The following is a 12,675-nucleotide window of genomic DNA, read 5'->3' as shown; positions in this document are numbered from 1 at the left end:
TATACATAGGTATAAATAATATAGATTGTAGTGTAAATAAAGTAGGGGTTATGTCCGGAGCTTGCCTTCTTGAGTGGGTTGGGGGCAGGAGTGTCAAAGTTTTCCGAACCTTGGTTCGGAACTTTAGTTAAATTTCCGACGGCGTTCCCGGGGTCTTCAGAAATTTCCACTTCTTGATCCGGGATCAGTTCGTAGTCTCCGTCGGCGAGAGTCGTTGAGTCTACATGATATGCAAAGATATAATTTAAAGGATGCATACATTTTTATTTTATTTCACAATAAATTTGCAATCTAATGGAAATATAATTTACTCATCACACATGTCATTTACTTTTCTACTGGGTAGTCATTTATCGGGTGTAAATCAACTTAGTTAGCTTCATTAGGCAACATAATTTGTTGTTACAGAATAGGTTACCATAATACTGGGGTTGAAATCTTGATACGTACAGCTTAGGCTATGTCTAAGCCATAGTAAATTTATTAAGATTTTATTCCTACAGAAATTGAGCTATAAAAATAATTAACATTAGTACAAATCCATTTGGTATTATTTAAAACTGTACATCTATGTAAGATTTTGTTCTAAATTTTTGTACACAGGTCACCCTACCCAAATTCAACATCTCCAATTATTTTCATAATTTTTGACCTTTTAAATCCACAGATAATAAATATGCAAGGTTAAATAGGTATTATTCATAATTAAACTCACACATTATAAAAATATTATGCAAACAGTAGGTTAATTATTTTTCCTAAGTACTACATGTCAAAGCAAAACTAACACAATTGGTTTCACATTTTTACCATTTTTCTGCTGTTTACTATGCATTTTCTTAGCTTACAACTACTTAAACTTATCATTTAAATTAGAGCACCAACCACTCAGAAACTGAAAGTCAACCTATAAAGAAAGTTGTAGATCTTAGAATAAGGAATCCAAAAAATTTTAGTTTGCATTTTTATGATTTTTTCTTGAATTGGTATGGGATTTCAAAATCTGCAGCACAAATAACACACGGGGGTCCTTATGGCACTATTCCTATGAGTCTTGGCTTTGCAGACAGCCCCTCGTGCTTCTGATTCTTCCAGCCCGAGGTCCTTGGCCGTCGTTAGAGAGGGAGGCAGGGGTTTGACCGGCCAGTTCCGGCGACGGCGATCGCCGGCGGCGAGGGGAAAGGGGCGTGGGAGCATCACCACGTGGGTGCGCACCTCGGGTCGGTCGGGATCGGGTTGGGGTGGCTTGTAGCGGCGGCGCGATGAGGGCAGTGCGGCCGGCGGTGGAGGTCAACGACGGGGGCGGTGCTCCGACGGTATGGGGCGGCAAGGGAGTGGTCGGGGAGCTTTAGGGCGGTGTGGGGAAGCTGGGGGTAGAGGCAATTGGGGTCGAGGAGGGTCGGAGAGGGGTGCCCCATAGCGAGCAAAAAGCGGCGGCGGGTGGAGATTGCCGGCACATGTCGAGGAGCCGGTGTGGTGCACTAGGGGACCAATTGAGGGGTCGTAGAGCTTCACGGGATCGAAAGGGGACTGGCTGAGGGGTTGTCGTGGTGCGGGGATGGCTGAGGTGAGCTGTCCACGGCAAGCAGGAGACGGCAGCGGACGGCGAGCGTCGGCGACAGTGCTCCGGCCGAAATTGGAGAGCTACTAGGGGCTGGGGAGCTCGAGTAGAGGTTGGAGAAGCTGGTTAGGGGGTCGGTGGGAGAAATGGGCGGTCGACCGTGGCTGCCCACAATGAGCAGGAGTCACCGGAGTGGAAGAAGAGGGGGCAGCAGTGGAGCTTGGGTCTGGAGTTCGGGAATTGGCAGAAGAACCAGGCGAACGGAATGTAGGAGCCCTTGTAGTGTTCGTGCGCATGAGAGATAAGGTTTTGGGGTTCTGCAATGGGCTCTCCACGGCGACGGCGAGGTGGCGGCCGAGCAGGGGTCCGGGCAGCCACGGCGCCTGTGAACGAGGATAGCGGAGAGGGAAAATAGGACCGGGGCAGGAGGAGAGGGACACGTGGAGGTCGATCAAGCAGGAGGTGGAGCGACAGCGGCAGTACAGCGGCGGCAGCAAGGTGCCCTGCACCGGCGGTAGGGGGGCAGAGCAGAGCAGCGCGTGCCAGAGGAGGAAGAAGGAAGGGAGGGGGTCCAGGGGGCCTGTTTGGAAATTTCAAAAATTCTAGTGACCTCTTGGTAAAGCAAAATTTCCTGCTAATCTAAAATCCTAATGAGGAATTACCCAAAATAAAAGTTGGAGAGTTTTTCAGACCCTACAACATTTCTTTAAGGTTCAAGTTCAAAAATCCAAAGTATACAGCTTTACATGTTAAATTTTTAACAAAGGTAGAATTTGAATAGGTTTTGTCCTTACTGAGGTAGATTTCAGGTAATTTTGTACACATTTGCAAGTTTTTATGCAATGTCATGATGACTTATATTCTTACATTTTGGCCCTAAGTAAAATTTAAGAATTACTTTTGTACTTCAATAATTTTACATAAAAGGATCCATGTTTTTACATTAACCACATCTAGGTCACTGTTTTCACATAAAGACCTATTTTTCTTAGGATTTAACATATCTATTGCACTTTCTTTCCTATGTTGATATAAATTTGACATCTAGTGTTATATTTTTCCTAGGTTTTGATGCTACCTCCCATTCTTACCCAATTAGCACTAAAAGGCCCATCTTTCTCAAAATTACAAAAATGCCCCTTCTCCCTTTGCACTTCAATTTGAACACACAACAAGATCACACATGTTCCCTTAACACTAAGATCTAGTGTTTAAAATTCTAATTACCTGAATGTTACAGCCTTCCCCCCAAAAAGAATCTCGTCCCGAGATTCTGAAGCAGAATAGAATCGGACAATTAGATTTGGGAATTGGCTTGAAGGAAGTTTGGGAAATTTCATTGAAGACAGGATTCTGTTTCCCAAGTTGCTTCTTCTTCAGTGTGATGATCCCATAAGATTTTATACATCTTAATTTTCTTTCTTCTGGTGACTCTTTCCTTGGTATCCATGATTTGGATAGATTGTTCGGTGTAAGATAGATCAGGTTCAATCTCAATAGCACGGGTTTCAACGATCTCCGTAGGTACGTTGATACATTTCTTGAGTTGAGAGATATGGAAAACATCGTGAATGGCAGCCAATTGAGATGGAAGACGAATTCTGTAAGCCACTGGGCCACAGACTTCAATGATCTCGAAGGGTCCGACATATCGGGGTGCTAACTTCCCTTTTATGCCGAAACGCTGAACACCCTTGGTAGGAGATACTCGGAGATAGACAAAATCTCCTATTTGGAATTGCAGAGGTTTATTTCTTCGATCTGCATAATTCTTTTGTCTAGACTGGGCTATTTTAAGATTGGCTTGAATAACCTTGACCTTATCTTCGGCTTCGATAACTAGATCTGGTCCCAAGATTCTGCGTTCGCCGGTCTCAAACCAACTCAAAGGAGTTCGACATCTTCGACCGTATAACACTTCAAAGGGGGCCATTTGAAGACTAGATTGATAGCTATTGTTGTAAGAGAACTTGGCCAAGGCAAGACACTTGTCCCAGCTTGCACCAAGTGAATAATGCAAGCTCGGAGCATGTCTTCAAGAATTTGGTTGACTCGCTCAGTCTGTCTATCAGTCTGGGGATGATATGCAGAGCTTCGAATTAGTTTGGTTCCATGAGCAGACTGCAATTATTCCAAGAAGCGTGCAATGAATTAGGCCCCTCGATCAGAAATGATGGTCTTAGGGACACCATGCAACCAAACAATTTGATCAAGATAGATTTCGGCATACTTCTTAGCATAATAAGTGGTATGCACGGGAAGAAAATGAGCAGTTTTAGTAATTCTATCAATGATTACCCATATGGAGTCATGTTTTTGGGACGTGTTAGGAAGACCGACAATAAAATTCATACTAATGTCTTCCCACTTCCATGACGGAATAGGTAGTGGTTGGAGTGTACCAGATGCTCTTAGGTGACTGGCTTTGACTCTCTAGCACGTATCACACTCAGATACATATTTAGCAATTTCTCTTTTCATCCTGGTCCACCAAAAATTTTATCGAAGATCTTGATATATTTTGGTACTACCAGAATGAATAGAGAATTTAGATAGATGTGCTTCATCAAAAATTTGTTTACGAAGTTGATAATCCTTAGGTACAACAATACGATTGTTGAACCATAATATTCCTTGATGATTAGTGTGGAAGCATCTATACTTGGCTTCTCCCTGGGATAGTTTCAATTTGATAATTTTGATACCTTCATCATGAAATTGTGACATGATGATTCTATCTTGCAGAGTAGACTCGATAGACAATAGATTTAGACTACCTTGAGGGATAATCTCTAGATTGAGTTTTCTCATCTGATTGCAGAGAGTTTCACTAAAGATCTCTATGGATAAGCAATGATAATGTGTCTTGCGGCTAAGTGCATCCGCAACCATATTGGCCTTGCCAGGATGATAGTGTACCTCAAGATCGTAGTCTTTGATCAGTTCTAACCAACGCCTTTGCCTCATATTTAGGTCAGCTTGAGTAAAGATATATTTGAGGCTCTTATGGTCAGTGTAAATATTACACTTAGCACCCATAAGATGATGTCTCCAAATCTTGAGAGCGTGAATAACTGCTGCCAATTCCAGATCATGGGTTGGGTAGTTTTGCTCATAATTTTGGAGTGCTCGGGATGCATAAGCAATGACCCGGTTGTTTGGCATAAGAACACAACCAAGTCCGGTTCCGGAAGTATCACAATAGACATCAAAAGGCTGGGTATTATCTGGCTGAGCTAACACTGGAGCGGTTGTTAGAAGTTTTCTTAAGGTGTGGAACGCTTCTTCACACTTGTTGTCCCAACGGAACTTAATCTCTTTCTTATGTAGCTCAGTCATGGGTTTAGCTATCTTGGAGAAGTCTGGAATGAATCGGCGATAGTATCCCGCCAATCCAAAGAAACTTCGGATTTGATGGACTGAAGTTGGAGGTTTCCAATCCATAACCTCCTGAACTATTGTTGGATCAATCGATATGCCTTCACTGGAGATAGTATGTCCTAAAAATTTCACACTATCCAGCCAGAATTCACATTTCGAGAATTTGGCATAAAGACGATGATCACGTAGTCATTGAAGAACGACACGTATATGATTAGCATGGTCTTCTTTAGTCTTGGAATATATCAGAATATCGTTGAGGAAGACCACGACGAATTTGTCGAGTTCCAGCATAAATACTGAATTCATGAGATACATGAATATGCCGGTGCGGTAGTAAGCCCAAAAGACATAACCAGATATTCATATAATCCATATCTGGTCGAGCAAGCCGTTTTTGGAATGTCACTAGACTTGATTTTGATCTGATGATAATTAGAGCGTAAGTCAATCTTGGAAAAGACCTTAGCTCCAGCTAGTTGATCGAACAAGATATCAATGCGGGGAAGAGGGTACTTATTTTTGATAGTGACCGCATTGAGTGGACGATAATCGACACATAGCCTTAGACTATTGTCCTTCTTCTTTACAAGGAGAGCAGGACAACCCCAAGGTGAAGCACTTTGGCGTATGAAACCTTTGTCACGAAGATGTTGGAGTTGGATTTTTAGCTCAGCCAACTCATTTGGAGGCATACGATACGGCCTCTTTGAAATAGGAGCGGTGCCAGGTTGAAGTTCGATAATAAACTCAATGTCTCTGTCTGGTGGCATTCCAGACAAGTCATCTGGAAAGATATCGGGGTACTCACAGACTACAGGAATATCTTTTACTTTAATATCTGTGATAGCATAGGCACAAGAATGAAGATATTTTTGTTGAGGCAAATAGAGGGTAGTGGCTCCTTAATGTGGTGAGTTAATCTCAATAACTCGGGAAGAGATGTCTAGCAGTACTCTATGTTCAGTCATCAAATTTGTCCCAAGTATAACATCAATACCATCTAAGTTTAATAAAACCAAATCAGTTTTGATTACTTTGCTACCTAACTGAATTGGCACACTTCTAACCATTTGGTTGGAAGTAATCTTTCCTCCGGGGTTAGAAATCATATATGACCGCTGGGTAGGCCAAAGATCAAGTCCGATTCGGGTACCACAGTTGTTACTAATAAAATTATGAGTTGCTCCTGAATCAAATAATGTAACAACTGGTTTGTGGTGAATAGAGAATGTACCCGACATGACGGGAGCTCCATCCGAAAGTTCTGCAAGGGTGGTAAAGTTAACTCGCCCTTGTCGGACTTGCATCATCTGCCTCTTGCCCTTGTTCTGGTTACTCTGATTGGAAGTTTGCCCTTGATTAGGTTTCTTGGGCCGCGGACAATCTCTGATGAAGTAATCCGCACTCCCGCAATTAAAACAGCGATAAGTGCTGCTTCTTTGTTGAACTTGTTGAACATTTGGCCGTGGGCTAGTTTGTTGTGGTTGTTGCGGAGGTCTATACCCTCCTTGTTGTTGAGGCGGCCTGAAAACCAGTCTGCCAAACGGAGCATTCCGCTGTGGTGCTCTAGGAGGTACATTCTAAACGAATTGATACCGCGAGGGTTGAACGCCCGCGGGTCCAGTGGAAATCCTTCGCCTCTTTTCGGCACGGTGTGCCGCGATGCAATCCTCCTAGGTCAGGGCCATGTTAACCAGCTCGCTGAAGGTATTTGTCTTTACAAGGTTCAGACATTCTTTGAGCTTAGTGCTCAAGCCCCGACGGAAACGGTCCTGCTTCTTGGTACCTGTGTATACTGCAGTACGGTGCGGGTGCCTTGAGTAAGCGCCAAGAACTCATTCAGTTTCCGCTCCATCAGTCCTTCGGGTATATGATGTGCTCTGAAATCATTCCGAAATTCTTCCCAGGAGATAACATGGCCATCAGCTTGCATGGCACAATAGTTATTCCACCAGATACGGGCAGCTCCGCGTAGTTGTTGGGCAGCGAAGTGAGCCTTGCTAGAGTCCGCACATGGAATCGTAAGAAGAGCAAACTTGGATTCAATGGTGCGAAGCCAAGCATCGGCATCAAGAGGCTCCTCCACTTTGCTGAATAGTAGGGGTTAGGTACTGAAGAAATCTTGGTAGTTGGCCACCTGAGGTTCATCACGACCTCCTCGTGATTGCTGGCGCTGTTAGTTCTGCTGTGCCTGTACCAGCAGATTGAGAAGTTCGGTTTGCCGAGCCATAACCTCGGCTAGATTTGGAGGTGGTGGTGGCGGTTGCTGGGAACCGCTGGCCTAATCTGCCCGGAAGCCTTCCGGGGTTCCGCGCGTGGCTCCAACCATCTAAAACAAAGGACATATCCATTATTAACCACATAGTCTTACTCCCAATTTCAGAATATACACCACTCAGATATGTAGTTCACACATTCCATTCAACCAACTCACTTCAAAAATAAAAATATTGAACAAGATGATAAAACACAAGGCTTATATTACATCACAGATTTTGGTTGTCCTTAACGTCGCACATCCGAAGGATCCATACATAGGCCATCTATATTACAACAAATGGCACAAGGTCTAGGTAAGCTAATTACTACCTAAGTCACTACACTTTACATGGGTTGCATCTAGAGGGTCGACGATCTAAACTAGAAATCGTCGAGATTGCCTACTGAAGACTGACTGCCAGAAGAAGAGTAATCTGGTTGAGGATTGGGCTCCGGGTCTCCATGCTCGGAGTCGAGATCCGAGACTCTCTCAATTTCTTCCGGATCTTCTTCTCCACCTTCAGGTACTACGGGTGCAGCGGGAGGTACCGGTTGCTGCTGCAGTTCTTCAACGTGAGCCTAGGCATCATCAGCCTCAAGGATCAGGTCGTGGATTTGTTCCTGGAGGAACTCAATGATTGTATTACGTTGAGTGATGATAGCATCACTCTCGTTGATCTGATCTTCTCGATGAAGGATGGTCTCATCTCGTGCTGCGATGATCTCATCCTTCTGAGTCTCCAACGCTTGAAGTTCCACTATCTGAGTGACTTGACGGTCAGCATTCCGATAGTGACCTTGAGCCACACCAGTCAACTGACACATGCTACGACGCAGCAAAATCTGATAATGGTGCTGAACATTCATAAACCTGGTGATACCACGAATCGTTTCCTCGACCAAATCTCCCAACAAGTGGCCATAATGGTCTATCGGAAAGTTCCATTCCGGATCACTGGAGTCTATAGCAGGGAACAAACCAATAGGATACCCGGCAACCTCCATTGGATGCTGGTTGCAGAAGATATGAATAGCCTCTAAAGCAGCAGTCTCGATGGTATCAACAAGACGATACCCCACCACATCGACTTCTATGGGGTGCCACTGGAGCGGAAAGGATGTTGAGGGATCGTCATCCTAACTTGGCATCGAGGGACACCTTCTTCTCGATACTCCACTCCGTCATATTGGGGAGGCTCAGTGTAATGGAACAAACTTAATGATTTCCATAGAAGACGAGAAAAACCTTCCCAATGCAAAGCATTAGGCTTTGGCCGCTCCTTCAAATGTCTCTTGGGATCATGCAGGGCATCTTCACACTAATGCCTTGCATTGGAAAGATTTTCCTCGTCTTCTATGAAAATCATTAAGTTTGTTCCATTACACTGAGCCTCCCCAATATGACGGAGTGGAGTATCGAGAAGAAGGTGTCCCTCGATGCCAAGTTAGGATGACGATCCTCAACAACCTTTCCGCTCGCAGTGGCACCCCATAGAAGTCGATGGCAGTGGCAGCCCATAGAAGTCGATGTACTAGGGTATCATCTTGTTGATACCATCGAGACTGCTGCTTTGAAGGCTATCAATATCTTCTGCAACCAGCATCCAATAGAGGTATCCAATAGAGGTTGCCGGATATCCCATTAGTTTGTTCCCTGCTATAGACTCCAGTGATCCAGAATGGAACTTTCGGATAGACCATTATGCCACTTGTTAGGAGATTTGGCCGAGAAAACGATCCGTAGTATCACCAGATTCATGAATATTCAGCACCATCATCAGATTTTGCTGCGTCATAGCATGGGTCAGTTGACTGATGTAGCTCAAGGTCACTATCGAAATGCTGACCGTCAAATCACTTAGATAGACCGTCAAATCACTTAGATAGTGAAACTTCAAACCTTGGTAACTGAGAATGGTAACCGAGAAGGATGAGATCGTCACAGGGCAGCGCCGCTCTGGGCCCAAGCGCCGATGGTGGACCTAGGTGTAGAGCATCTGGTCCGAGGCCAGCGGACCCTTCCCGGCCTGCAGGTACCTGAAGTACTGATGTCGAAGGTCACCAGCCTTACGGGGTCCATGGACATGGCGGCCCTCGGGTCGACGTTCGCCGGGCACTCCGCCTGCAGCTGCGTCGCGGACCGCCGGTCCAGCGTCGGGTTCGTCGCCGACGGCCCCCCGAGACGCCGTGCCGCAGTGCCGAAACAAGGTGTCCTGCTCCGACATCCTCACCATGGCTACCTGAGACGCCATAGCCCTGGTACATAGTAACCGTTTCATCCCTTGCCGAAACCAGAACCAAGCAAATCCAAGCTGACAGTTTGCTCGCGTGTACATGTATTTATCGATCAGGCCGGCGGCCCATCGTACGCGGAGGAGCTGGGGCGGCTGGACGGGCTGAGGTCGACGGGAAGCTGCCGGCGCCCTTCTTCAACCTGGACCAGCTCAACAAGATCCAGCACAACGGATATCAGAAAGTTATAGAAACCATCACGCACTCAGCAGCACAGAGCAACGACTCTAAATACAGGTAGGACAAGCAAGATAGGCGACGATTTTAAAATGTGCAGTAAGTGAGACCGCCCAACGCTGAAGCAGCAGCATAGAGAACGATGAGCAAGTGCAAAAACCAGACGGTTTGAGAAATTTATTTTACGGTGCAAACAGAAGCGAACAAGAAGCAGAGGTGCACAAAATAAAATCGAAGAAAGAAAAGAGTACACACAGATTGTTAGCCAGCCTCTAGCAGCATTGAGTAGGAACCTAGGTGCAGAAAACAGCACGGGAGGGTAACCAGCGCCTATATGTACCGCTGAAAGAAATGCAATTTGGCCAGAGACTACAAACGTCAGCACCTGACAGAAAGCTTGCACGTTTACAGTGAGTTCAATTCTAAAACAGTAGGCAAGCCGTGCTCACCGCGGAGGAGCGTGGCAACAAGAAGGCGTCTAGGCGTGGCGAGCTAACCGGTCTGAAAAGGTCCTAATGAAAAGGGGTACCAATTAACGTAACATATCCTTAAAAATCAGAAGCGTGAAATAAAAGAACTGGCTAGGTGAAAACTAATTGCAGGCAAATGGAAAGCGGACGACCCTGCAAGGACTAATCAGCGCACAGAATAACAGGTAACGGGAACAAGCTGAGGCCAACGCATGCACAGGATTACCAGCAGGGATTGGGAGGTCGTTAAACCGAAGCAAGTAAACAAGGTGCTAAAAAAATTGGGAGCAAGAGTTCACCTCCGCCGCGGCACGGCGGCAGGCAAGCAGAGCAGAGGAAGAATCGTGGGTAGTGGACAAAGGATCATGTCCAAAGGCGAACGGGACCTGCAAATGAAGACAAGAAGATGAAAGCGCATGCAGTGCATAAAAAATCGGCTGCCAAAATGGAGAGTAGCAACGGAAATACTAAGTGCAGAGGTAAAAGGAAAGCGAAGTCGTATCCAACTAAAAAAAGAAGGGAGGGCCAACGAAAGCAGAAGACTACAAACAGGCACCATAGGGTTTTTTTTCTCCAGGCGCATGCTCATAACAGGCCGGACTTTAAAAAGGGAAACGAAAGCAAAAGTGGAGACGGTCGAGGCAAAAAAAGACACGAATGGGAGCAGGTATCTCCATTCGACAACAAAATCTCGGAACAAAGCAGCGAAATTACGGAAACGAAGCAAGAAATCCAACCTGCAGCGCATGCAACAACCAGGAAACCTCGAAAAGGAACAAAAATTCAGCGAAATCTCTGATCACAGGCAAGCAAGCCAAACTGGAGCACAGGCAGCAACCAGGAAATCTCGAAAAGGAACGAGGAATCCAACCTAGAACATCTCTGAGCAGCGAAGTAGCGAACAAAGAGGAGGGCAGAGAAAGCGAAGGCAGTAGAAACTTACCTCGGAAGCAAAGGAACATGCGAGGAGCAGCGGTGAAGCGCAGGCGGCTAGAGTTTATCCCGCGTCGCCCGCAGACCACCGCGACGAGTCACCGTGGTAAGCCGAACCACAGCAGTGAAAATCCATGCGTCATGGCGACAGGGCGTGTACGCGTGCGACGGAGGCAGACGCGAGCGACAGCGAGGCAGCTGCTCGGTGCAGCAAGCGCCACGCGTCGGCTCTAGGCGGTGCGGAACGGAGACCTACGTGGCGTCCTTGACTGCGGAAAGAATCCATCCGCCCGCCTGGTTTGCCTCGCCTCGCGGTCGTCGCCCCTCACGGCTCACGCTCGCCTTCTGCGTCCTCCCATGTATTATCCTTGGACAAAGATTATGTGATTAGTTAGAAATGTTGAAGTAGGCCTACAAATTTATTGACCTCACGTATAAATGATGAAGTAAAAATAGTTGAACCTCAAGGTGTAAAATTGTTGCACCTTCACATCGAAAATGTTGAAATACATAATGAGAATTGTTGAATTCAACGCTTTGAAATGTTGAAATATATATGCATTAGTTTATTTAATCTCATTCATGACATCTAAGTATTATTTCAACATTCTGAACCAACTAGTTCACCACTTTTTCAAATGTAGTTCAACATTTTGAATCAACTAGTTTAACATTTTCTCAAAACTGGTTTCAATACTTTGAATTAATTAGTTCAACATTTTCTTCAAATCTCCTTCAACATTTTTAATCAAGTAGTCCAACATTTTTTTTCAAATCTTGTTCAACATTTGGAATCATCTAGCTCAATATTTGTTCAAATCTTGTTCAACATTTTGAATCAACTAGTTCAACATTTTTTTTTCAAACCTGGTTCAATCAACTAGTTCAACATTTCTTCAAATCTGGTCAACATTTTGGATCAACTAGTTCAAAAAAAAATTTCAAACCTGGTTCAACATTTTTAATCAACTAGTTCAACATTTTTTTTTTCAAATCTGGTTCAACATTTCTTGAATCAGCTAGTTCTACATTTCTTGAAATCTAGTTCGACATTTTGAATAAACTATTTCAATATTTCTTCAAATATGGTTCAACATTTTGAATAAACTAGTTCAATATTTCTTCAAATCTGGTTCAACATTTTAAATCAACTAGTTCAACATTTTTTCAAACCTAGTCCAACATTTTTAATCAACTAGTTCAACATTTGTTTTTTTAAATCTGGTTCAACATTTTGAATTAACTAGTTCAACATTTCTTCAAATCTTGTTCGACATTTTGAATAAACTAGTTCAGTATTTCTCCAAATCAGATTTGACATTTTGAAACGACTAGTTCAACATTTCTTCAAATCTAATTCAATGTTGCAATAGTATACCTAAACTGTTGAAGTAGTATGACAAATGTTGAACCAACATATGCAAAATGTTGATTTTTTAAAAAAATAAAAATAATATAGTCATATTGGATCTCATTTTGTTGAAAAAATTCTACAGAATATCACGGTTCAAACGGAATTAAAATTGGATGTACCATTACGGAGAAAATTATATTTGAAAATTTGGAAAAAATGTTGAAATAGTGTATTATAAAAGTTGA

General features: G+C 44.2%; 1 long non-coding RNA gene across 2 annotated transcripts; it reads right to left on the bottom strand.

Moving 5' to 3' along the window:
- Positions 1–7,923: 7,923 nt before the first annotated feature.
- On the bottom strand, positions 7,924–11,192 carry LOC112876595. Of its 2 annotated transcripts, XR_003225341.1 has the most exons (4): positions 11,087–11,192; positions 10,443–10,529; positions 9,539–9,638; positions 7,924–9,460 (listed from the first exon to the last, which is right to left on the bottom strand). It is a non-coding gene; the product is annotated as an uncharacterized LOC112876595 (long non-coding RNA). The 2 variants fall into 2 exon arrangements; XR_003225340.1 differs by having other exon boundaries at positions 7,924–9,638.
- Positions 11,193–12,675: the final 1,483 nt, after the last annotated feature.

This window comes from Panicum hallii, chromosome 9 (assembly GCF_002211085.1).
Source record: "Panicum hallii strain FIL2 chromosome 9, PHallii_v3.1, whole genome shotgun sequence".
NCBI classification, from domain to species: Eukaryota; Viridiplantae; Streptophyta; class Magnoliopsida; order Poales; family Poaceae; genus Panicum; species Panicum hallii.
Note: the sequence above shows the minus strand (reverse complement) of the source record. Positions and strands in the feature narration are given on the sequence as shown.